We start from the raw sequence: 8,481 nt of genomic DNA, 5'->3' as shown, positions 1-8,481 counted from the left end.
GGAAAACCTCTGATGTTGGGTAAGATTGAGGGCACAAGGAGAAGGGGATGACAGAGGACGAGATGGTTTGACAGTGTTATAGAAGCGACCAACATGAATTTGACGAAACTCCAGGAAGCAGTGGAAGACAGGAGTGCCTGGAGTGCTCTGGTCCATGGGGTCACAAAGAGTCGGACACGACTAAACGACTAAACAACATTAACAGAGTAAGGAAGAAGATTCAGATGGCACATCTACTGGTTAGACTGAACTACAATATTACTATTTGCCACACATTATGTTTACATAATAAAGAGTAGAAGGCTAATTTCCTGTTGACCTTTCAGAAGCAAGAGCACTTAGTGGCAGAGTATGTGCTTTGCAAAAGGACTCTGGCTGAGTTTCTGGAATCTCTGGTCAGGGGTGGAAAATAAGCCTGTCTGTAACCCTGGAGAATCATTTCAGGTACTTTAGAACAGAGAAGGCCAATATAGTACCCTCCAAATGAGAGCCAGTGTGGTGTAGTGGTTAAGAGCAGTAGACTCGTAATCTGGTGAGCCGGGTTTGTGTCTCCACTCCTCCACATGCAGCTGCTGGGTGACCTTGGGCCGGTCACACTTCTCTGAAGTCTCTCAGCCCCACTCACCTCACAGAGTGTTTGTTGTGGAGGAGGAAGGGAAAGGAGAATGTTAGCCGCACTGAGACTCCTTCGGGTAGTGATAAAGCGGGATATTAAATCCAAACTACTACTACTACTACTACTACTACTACTCTTCTTCTTCTTCTTCTTCTTCTTCTTCTTCTTCTTCTTCTTCTTCTTCTTCATAATGGACTAAAGCTCCCATCATTGTTCACCATTGGCCATGCTGGCTGTGGCTGATGGGAGTTGGAATCCAGCAACATCTAGAGGCAAAGGCAGATCTAGAAGAGCACACTTGAAGCTGTTGCAGTGGGCACAGAGCTTCTGGGGTCCTGCAGGGAGTGCCACAACTATGACATCCAACAGAAGAAGAGAGGCATTACATTTTGGTGTCTCATAGGGCGCCACTGAAATCTGAGGCATCAAGGTTCGCCATTGTTGGAGGGGAACGTATCATATTGGCTATTCTGACTTATACATTACTAAATTACATAGACCAATGGTCTGACTGACTATACAGCAGCTTCCTGTAATCTGTGTTGGTATCACAGCCTGGCAAAGAACAGACAACATCTACTGTCAGAAGCAGTACCTGTAGCAATGTCCCTCCCTTGCTATGCTTGTATCGCACTTATTTTTCCTGAGGTCTGCTGCATGCCTAACTTGAGGAAACTCAGCCGTCAGAGGTTTATCTAGTTTTCAGAGATGTAGAAACAACCAAGAAACCCAAAGGAACAACAGAGCTGGAGGAACCTCTTATTTGTAAGGATGTAGGTTGTCATTCCATAATATCATCACAGAAACATATTCTCTTCATTTCAGAAGTCAGTGCTAACCATTGAGCAGAGAGACAGAAACTTCCTTAGTTTACAGCTGCTTCTGAAAGCCAGACACTCTGGTGTATGAATCAATGACGATGAGCTGGCATGTGGGAGAAAAATAAAATAAATAAATCCCAGCACCCTGTGTTTAAAGTATGGGATCTGAGGCTTGTACTTGCACATATTTAAACTCTCCTCTTCTTTCGCTTCCTCCTCCTCCTCCTCCTCCTCCTCCTCCTCCTCCTCCTCCTCCTCCTCCAGATTTCCTCACCACAAAGGCTTGTCAAACACTTGTCAGCAGCACCTCACTGTGACTGATTCACTCCAAGACGCTGGAGGAGTTACTGCCTTTCACTGCTATTGTACATCTCTGGGCAGACAGGAACAGGGTGGGGAATGAGGAGTGGGAGCTATTAATAAGAAGTCCTTGGGGCTGCAACTACCCACTGGCTGGTGGATTCACAGCTCACATCAGCAAAGGAGAAAGGACGCCTTCAGGACCTGGAAATGTGCCTCAGCTTCCTAGGGGAGTATTTGTTGGCTTTTCCTCATCCTGCCCCCACTTCCACCCCTACACAATGTCTGGTGATGATTCTTTTCCCAGACACGATTTCAGCATAAAACAGCTGTCTTCCCCTGATGTCTACTAGAGCTGAGCACAAGGAAGTGGTGTGGTTTTACAGTTCTACCACACTTCCTTAAAGGCTCCCATTTTCATCCTCCCACCCCTACCCTATCCTGCATCAAACCTTTTAGTTATCTAGTCTGTCATTATCACCCTCGACTTCATCTGCCTTGTCTACTCCTGGGCTCTTTGACAGGAGGAGGAGGAGGAGGGGAAAAATACAGATCTGATGCTCAGATGAGGTTCATCCGGTGAGTGAATTCACCGATGTTTCTATGACTGTTAGCTCTTTCCTCTATAATTGGAATGGGTTTGGTGGTGGTGGTTTTTACTGGTTGCTGAACATACCCAGGAGAATGCAGACACACTCTTTATAGCTATATCATTATTCTCTCAAATACTAGGGATATTCCATCTCAGATGGAGGGATTGGGAATGATGAGTAAGATAATTACCTGGTGCTGCCTCCAGAGGGGGACCCTCTTGCTGTCTCCTCCTACGCGCCATGCAAATATGCTGAGTGAGTGGAAAAAAGGAACCCACATTACCATTCCGAGGAGTCTAAGCCCTTCATCTCTAAAGCCCTGCTCCCTGCATTTATTTTTTACTTAAAGTGTTGTTGTTTTTGTTGTGGCTATGATGATATAACCTCATCAGTGAAATTTAATTAGCATATGAAACCACCTTGTACTGAGTCAGACCATTGATCTTCTAGTCTACTGGTGCTATTTGTCTAGAAAAAGAGGTGCCGGAACTCACCATGAACGCCTCCCTTGTTCTCTTAATGGCAGCGCCAGAACTGAGTTCCAATGAGTTCAGGCTGAAAAGTAGCCCTGTAGTCCACTATAGTCTACTTTGGCTGGGAGTGGTTCTCCAGGATCTCAGGCAGGCCCCCTCTTCCCTTTAGTTGAGACTGGACCTGGGACTTTCCATCTGTTTAAACTTCCTCCTTCCCTCCAAACGCCAACAGTGGATATAATGCCAAACTTGGACTGAGGAAATCAGGGTTCAAAACTCCATTTGGCATGTATGCTACAACGACTGCATGGATATTGTTAGCCCAACACTGGAAAGAAGAACAAGTCCCCACTAAAGAAGACTGGCAAATCAAACTAATGGAGTATGCTGAAATGGCCAAATTAACTGGGAAACTTAGAAATCAAGACGACAACAAATATAAAAAAATGAAAAAATGTTTATTGCATATGTACAAAAGCATTGTAAGGAAGTTAATAAATGAGCAGGATTTTAAAAACACTTGTAAGGTTATGTTGAATGTTTAAATTTGGAGATAATCAAAGATAAAGACATTATTGACATGCATATATTAAGACAATACAAAGGAATCAGGGGAGGGAGTGGAGGGAAGTCCATGGATTTGAGTAATTCCAAAACGTGGATTTAATACTATGTGAATACAGTTGTTTGAATTTTTTTATGTTTTTTATTTTTACTTTAATGTGATTTTGTTTAATTGTGAAAATTAATAAAAGAGAGTGTGTGTGTGTGTGTGTGCGTGCGTGCGTGTGTATAACTCCATTTGGCCACGAAATTCACTGGGTGCTTACCCATCTATTAGTATGTATTTACCCAGTGGCAGCTCCCTTGCATCACAAGTTTTGAGGCTAATTGCTCACAGAGAGATAAAATGAATTCTACTTTACCAGCCCTAAGAATAGTACAGTCTGCCCTACCATTCTGAAAGTTGGCAGAGAGATTGCACCAGTTCATTTAAGAAGAGATAGATGAAATGTTGCAGTGCTGGGCAACCTTGGCCCACCATGGGAAGGAACCATAACTCAATAGTACAGCACCTTATTTGCTGAGATCCCAGGCATCTTGAATTAAGGTAGTAAGTGATATCTGCCTGAAACTGGAGAGAGTCACTGCTTGCTGGAGTAGGCAGTTCTGGTCTAGCTGGACAAGTTTGACCTGACCTGGTATATGATAGCATCCTATGTTCAAAGAAGGGTGCAGAGTGTCACCTACTGATTGACTTGTGCACTGCTTCCTGCATTCATCTACACCAGGCTTCCTCAAACACAGCCCACTAGATATTTTGAGACTACAGTTCCCATCATCCCTGACCAATGGTCCTCCTAGCTAGGGATCATGGGAGTTGTAGGCCAAAAAAAACATCTGGAGGGCCGAGTTTGAAGAAGCCTGATCTACACTTTACTGTAGATAAGAACGTAGGTGCCAGTTGAAAACAGGTCAGCCAGAACGTTGGCTGTTAAACACCTTATGACCTTTTAAATGTGTGGTTTTCTTAAAAAAAAAAAGTTATGCATTTTGTATTTTTATACTGTAAACCACCCTGTGATCTTCGGATGATAGCAACAATAAAAATAAGAAGAATAGTTCTGCTGGATCAGGCAAGGCGCCCATACTGCCTCTGACACTGTTAGCAGCCACTGATAGCTTTGAACTCCACAAATTTGTCTAATCCTCTTTTAAAGCTGTCCAACTTGGTGGTCGTAACTGCCTCTTGTGGGAGCACATTCCATGGTCTATCTATGCACTGTGTGAATAAGTACTTCCTTTCATTTCATAGAATTGCAGAGTTGGAAGGGATCCCAAGGGTCATCTAGTCCAACCCCCTGCAATGCAGGAATCTCAACTAAAGCATCAATGACAGATGGCCATCCAACCTCTTCTTTAAAACCTCTAAGGGAGTCTACAACCTCCCAAGGGAGTTCCTTCCACTGTTGAACAGTTCTTACTGTCAGGTGTGCGTGCAGGAGTCAGGCCCTGTGACCAATAGGCCCTGCAGGACTGGGGCCTTCCTAAGTTTGTTCTGGAGAGGCAAGGCGCAGCCTCACAGGTGAGGCCGATTGGTAACTCACAGCACCTGGTGGCAAGAGCCGGGAAGGGATATAAGGTCAGCATTTTCCCTTCGGCTCTTTGCCACAGCAACATGTTCCCTGCCTTGCTGTGTTTGGCTCCTTGACTCCTTGCTTCTTGATCCTCGGACCCCTGATTTCGTGACTCCTTGCTTCCTGACCCTCAGACCCTTGGCTTCTTGACTCCCAGCTCTCTGACCCTCGGACTCTTGGCTTTTTGACTCCTGGCTTCTGGACTCGCATTCCTGCTCCCACCCCGCCATCTTGCCCCCGGCCGGGACTTTGATCGCCCGTGAACCGGACTGTGACACTTACTGTCAGAAAGTTCTTTCTGATGGTTAGTAGGAATCTCCTTTCTTGTAAATTGGAGCCATTAGTTCAGGTCCTAGCCTCTGGAGCAGGAGAAAACAAGCTTGCTCCATCTTCCATGTGGCAACCCCTGAGATATTTTAAGATGGCTATCGCATCTCCTTTCAGCCTCCTTTTTACAGGCTAAACATACCCAACACCCTCAACTGTTTCCCATAGGCTTGGTTCCAGACCCTTGATCATCTTGGTCCTCCTCTTCACATGTTCCAGCTTGTCAATATCCTTCTTAAATTGTGAGATCCAGAATGGAGCACAGTATTCCAGGTGTGGTCTGACCAAGGCAGAACAGAGCAGGACTATTATTTCCCTTGATCTGGACACTACTACAGTTAATGCAGCCTGAATAGCTTTAGCTTTTTTTTACTGCTGCATCACATTGTTATGCTTGGGGTCTACTAAGACCACTAGATGTTTTCATATGCGCTACTGGCAGTCCAGGGTTTTTTTTTGTACTGACACTTCTATCATGTCATAGTCACCTTGTCTCTAAATGAAAAAGCTCCAAATGTTGTAACCTTTCCTCTTGACTAATCTTGATATGGAGGAGTAGATATTGACTAATAGAAGAGGTACTGATAACAATTTACAATGCAAGGCTGTGAGATGGAAAGTTGAAACACATAGACATTCTTTAAGTGTAGGAAAGCATGATTTCGTTAGTTACTGAGGAAACTTCCTAACCATGAGTGGTTGGGACACCAACTCCTCCACCCCGTCTCTTAAATTCGGACCTTTAGAATAAAGAACAAGTTCAAAGTGTGATTTCACCCCCACCACACCCCCAGAATTGAGATAATAGGGGGAGGCTTCAAACAGTTGACTTACTACTTGTCATGCAGCTATTAAAGGCAAAGGAGCCTATGGAATTCTAGAATGCCTGCCAACAACAAATCTCCCAAGAAAAGGTCAAGTATATGTGCAGCTTAATAGCGCTTCATTTAATTAAAGGGTTTTATGGATTTACTGATTTTAATTGGCTATTGTGCATGTGCTTTAAGAATTCTTACCCACACGGAGCTTTTGGGTTTGGATGGGATTAAAACCTAAATAAGTACCCTTACTGGCAGTGTTCTCAGCATAAACTATTCCTTCAGGTATTACAGGTGTTGTTGTTATTATTGCTATTAGAAGAGTGCTAAGAGCACTTTGTGATGTTGGAATGCTAATGATAAAGAAAAGTAATTGGCCAATATCTACTGCTCACAGCAGAGAGACAGGAACCAGGCAATTATGTTCTGAACAGATTTGTTTTAATAGGAAAAGGGCTAGTTGCAAAAATTCTATTATACATACAAATTGATTTTGATAATAATTACACTTCTAAAATGAGATGCTGTCAAGGTGAAAATCCCATTTCCTCTGGTAAATTTTCTTCCCACTGTTGTTACACGTCGTGCCTAAAATTGCTATAATTTACAGAAAGTAGAAATAACAATTTTCTCTTTATTCCTTCAGATTATTTTGTGGCCTTTATAGCACTCAATCAGCATGTTATTTTTCGTATAGTACTTGCAAGCGGTTGGCCTCAGTTTTCCATATTTCATATGGGAAAGACTAATAGAATCCTGTGAAAATTCACAGATGTGGTCTTTGTAAATGCTTCCATGGTACCCATTCCCCACTCACATGCCAAGCAAAGTCACTCAGAGAGAGTTCCCTGCTGGTGGTAGCCTGTGGAAAGGGAAGATGCAAAGCTGGGATGGCACAAGAGCCACTGGATTCTGAGCAAGCCATGCTGGCATCATGTGGCAGCAGTGGACTTGGGAGCTGCCACAGCGAAGAGCTTTTTCCCCTGCCTCCCTTCTTCTGCCATGGTATGGGATGGGAGCCTCTTCACTCCATTAAGTCCCACACTGCTAGCCAGGAGTTTGGACTGCAGCCTAAGCATTGATAAGAGGTAAGAGATAAGCAGCAGGGACTACAGAAATGACTACAAAAAATTGTTAAATTTATAATCCCTTATATTAATATTTGATAGTAAAAGAATAAAGTAACTTTCCTTTTACTCTTTTTTCATTTACAAACTTAAACAGAAAAATAAAAATGAAAGAAAGAAATCATGATAGATCTAGGAGAATGCCAATTATCTTGATTAGGGGTGACAGGAAACAGATAAGCAGAGTGATGCAAGTATTTTCTATTAGACATCCATTGGGTATATGTTACCCAAGAAACTAACCCATAGCAAAAACACTCACACTACCCTTCATATATGGCAATATATATGTCATTTCCAAAATGAATATTATCTCCATGTATGAAAAATGAAATGACGTTTCCTGCAAGTGCTATAACATGTGTGGCTATGGTTATTCCTTGGAGCAATGGTGGACTTTGGGGTTTCACATTTCAGCAGTGCCTGGTTTGACACCAAAATTCAGCGGCCCCCCCAACCTCTCTACATCATAGTTGTGGTGCCCCCTGTGGTGCGACTGAACCAATCACCCTAAATCTGCCTCTGCTTGGAGATTGGAGTTGTCAACTTTTTGGGGCCAGTGGGCACATTTGGAGTTTTCCAAAAGTGTCATGGACACCTATCATAAAATAGTTTCTGTGGCATAATTCAAAATGGCTGCATTTGGATGTGTGAGTGTGGAACGGCATAACACAAAATGATATAATAATAATAATAATAATTTATTATTTATACCCCGCCCATCTGGCTGGGTTTCCCCAGCCATTCTGGGCGGCTTCCAACTGAATATTAAAAACAGTACAGCATCAGACATTAAAAACTTCCCTAAAGAGGGCTGCCTTCAGCCAGGGCTTCCCTGGCTCAGTCAACAGAAAAAAGCACCTACATCAGCCACCATCACACTCAGAAGTTCTTTGCACCACTGTGGGAGTCCAATCCTGGCAATCAAATGTGGCATGTTTGGGAGAGGGGTGGGGGAGTACAGTTTTGGGGAGAGGCCAAGCAACTGCAAACAGAAGCTGCACCCGAAGAGCTTGTGAATTGTGAAATTTTGAGGTGATATTTTGTAAGGGACCTATAGGTTGCACATACTGCAAGCTTTTGGGGTGGTTTACATGTTGCTGCATACACGTGCAAAAGAACTACAGCTCGCGTGGGTCCTTCAGGGGCCACAATGCGCTTGGTTGCTTTTAAAAAGGCGGTGCTTACGACGTAAGCAATGTTACATGCATTGTAAGAACCTACAACAAAATGTTGCAGCGTGGAGTGCTCCTGTGCAGGGAACTATC

The sequence above is a fragment of the Podarcis erhardii genome, assembly GCF_964252035.2.
Source record: "Podarcis erhardii genome assembly, chromosome: 5".
Taxonomy (NCBI): domain Eukaryota; kingdom Metazoa; phylum Chordata; class Lepidosauria; order Squamata; family Lacertidae; genus Podarcis; species Podarcis erhardii.
This window is presented reverse-complemented; position numbering follows the sequence as displayed.